This window comes from Musca vetustissima, unplaced genomic scaffold (assembly GCF_032173495.1).
Source record: "Musca vetustissima isolate MV318-11 ecotype Yass unplaced genomic scaffold, APGP_CSIRO_Mvet_v1 utg29361, whole genome shotgun sequence".
Taxonomy (NCBI): Eukaryota; Metazoa; Arthropoda; class Insecta; order Diptera; family Muscidae; genus Musca; species Musca vetustissima.
Window position 1 is genome coordinate 109,174 of NW_026884295.1, and position 2,544 is coordinate 111,717.

At 29.5% G+C, this 2,544-nt stretch overlaps 1 long non-coding RNA gene across 1 annotated transcript; it reads left to right on the forward strand.

Annotated features, from left to right (window-relative positions):
- The first annotated feature begins 297 nt into the window (after positions 1-297).
- On the forward strand, positions 298-813 carry LOC133331288 (uncharacterized). The gene is made up of 3 exons (XR_009754378.1): positions 298-395; positions 447-531; positions 634-813. It is a non-coding gene; the product is annotated as an uncharacterized LOC133331288 (long non-coding RNA).
- The last annotated feature ends 1,731 nt before the right edge of the window (positions 814-2,544 follow it).

The window sequence follows — 2,544 nt, forward strand, 5'->3', positions numbered from 1 at the left end:
TATTAATAGATCTTGCTATAATCCTTTTCCAAAAGGAAAATGTCAAAAGGAAAATGTAATAAAAATGATTAAGGCAAACGTGATTTTTTTAGGATTTGCTCCCAATCTTTCAATTGACTTGCAGAGCGAATTGTCTGCAAAAATCTTACAAATAATGAAAACTTATAGCTAAAATAAATAAAAACATTCGTTAAATTATTGACTAACGGCGAACATAAAATAAAGTACATACTTACAAATTAAAAGTTGCATATGCAATAACATCGTAAGAGATTTCCAAATAAAAACAATGATTGCAAAGTATGCTGATTATACATTTTCGATACCTTATGACAAAGGAAGTGACATACACAATAAAATAAAGTACTGTTTTGGGAAATCTTAAGCCTAGTAATGTAAATATCACAGATATGTTATATAATACTATTATCCCCTGTTCATTCCAGGTATTGTCTTGGTGAAATATTTTGGTGTTGAATATTGCCCAGAATCATTGTCAAATCTTACATTTATGATACCTATAGTTGAAAGGTAAGCAGCTTCTGTCTATTTTGTATTCTCTTCAGCAGTAAAAAATTCATTCAACAGAATGTTGTCATGTGCAGCTAAGTATTCTACGAATCTTCTTTGTAGGTTTAGGGCATAGTTGCAAAATGGCACAATAGTGGCTGTGCTGTAAATGTGCTAGATTGAGAACCTTTAGTTGGGCTTTGAAAGTTTTGGCCAACACATTTTCTCAAAATTTTCCTCTCAAACGTCTTAATTTCTACAGATGGCGAAATGGTGAACCAAATTGGGAATCCATATCCAATAATTGGCCGGATTGCTTAGTATTATGCGGCAGATAAGTATTGCACATTAATATAGACAAACGTCCAGAATTATCTTGGCCTTTTTTAATTTACTTAAATTAAATATAAATATTTGATAAGAATTTCAAAGATTCATCAGAAAATTTTTTAAAGTGGTTATTGTCTGAATTGTGCAATGAACTAAATCCAAACAAAGACATTTTACGGGAAAAGCAAAAACCTTATTAAAATCTATGAAAATGATGCATTGTTCGAATTTTTTTGGTTTTTAAAGGTTTTATGTTACGTCCTTTGACTTGATATTTTCTGAAACAAAAGGACGTAACTACAACACAATTGTAGTACAACAAAGTGAATAATAATTATCCGATTAAGACTAAAATCCGTATTTATTTTTTGAAAAAAATGTATTTTTTTTTGTTTTTAAAGGTTTTATGTTACGTCCTTTTGACTTGATATTTTCTGAAACAAAAGGACCGATTGAGACTAAAATTTGTACAGCCTACCAAATTGAGACCGGAGTGACTTGTATTAAGTTTTGTTGAAATCGGATCAGATTTAGACATAGGTCCCACACATATTTTCGTCAGATTTTGTGGAAATGGTGTATTAAAGCCCCTCTATTTTTTCTATTTGCACGAAATTAAGCATAGCGTACTGAATTGAGTCTAGAGTGATGTGTGTTAAGTTTCGTTTGCATTAATAAAAACATACTATTGTAGTTACGTCCGTTTGAATTTCTTTAATAGCATCGCCTTTTTGACGTTAGATGTCTAAAATTTTGTGTGAACATGAAGTTTGATTAGACAAACAATAATCAAACAAAAGGTCAATTTCGATTTTCCTGTAATTAAGTCCGTTTGCATTTATGATGACGATATATGGCTAGCAGATTTATTTAAATAACTTCGTATTCGGGATTCAATATTAGGTCGTGGTAACTCTGGAATATTTTCACAGAAAGAGTCAATCGGGCAGCTGTGGTACAAGATGGTCTGGCTGCGACTTAGCTCGCCGGATGGGTAGGTTCAATTTCTGCATCGACTGTATTCATAAAATTTCTGTACCTGTAAGGATTTTCGTAACGTATTTTTTTTTAATTTGAAATATGAAAAATGGAATAACAATAAGGAGTAAAACGGTGCAATCTAAAAACATACCTTCTTGCCATTTAGCTCACAACAAATACCATGTAGACTTCCTACTTTAGAGGTTGAGATGTTTCTACCTCATTTGGCTACCCTCCCCTTATGACTTTGCAGTCATCCTTGGTATTTCTTAGTGCCAAATTTATAATTAAGAAATACCCCATTGATGCAAACTCAACTATATGATGCCTATTCAGCCCATTGTTACTATTCACTTAATCCATTTTTTTTTTTTTAATTAAATATACTAAATTTTCAAGAATTATATATATTTATATTTTTAAACATTTTTATAATAATCGAGTGCAAATTTTAAAAATATATATATATATATACATTGTATAATAGTATTGGTTTAATATTATGTTATTATATTATTAGGATACAGTTTTTATCTTTCGATTTATAGGTACAACATTTTTAATTCAATTTCTGTGTTTTTATAAATAATTTTAGTAGTTTTCTTTTTTATATGTTCATATATATTTATGACATTATGAATATTTTTGTTAAATAATTTATTTACAAATTTCTTATAGTTTATACCTAATGAACACCTAACTGAACCAATGAAACAGTAACAT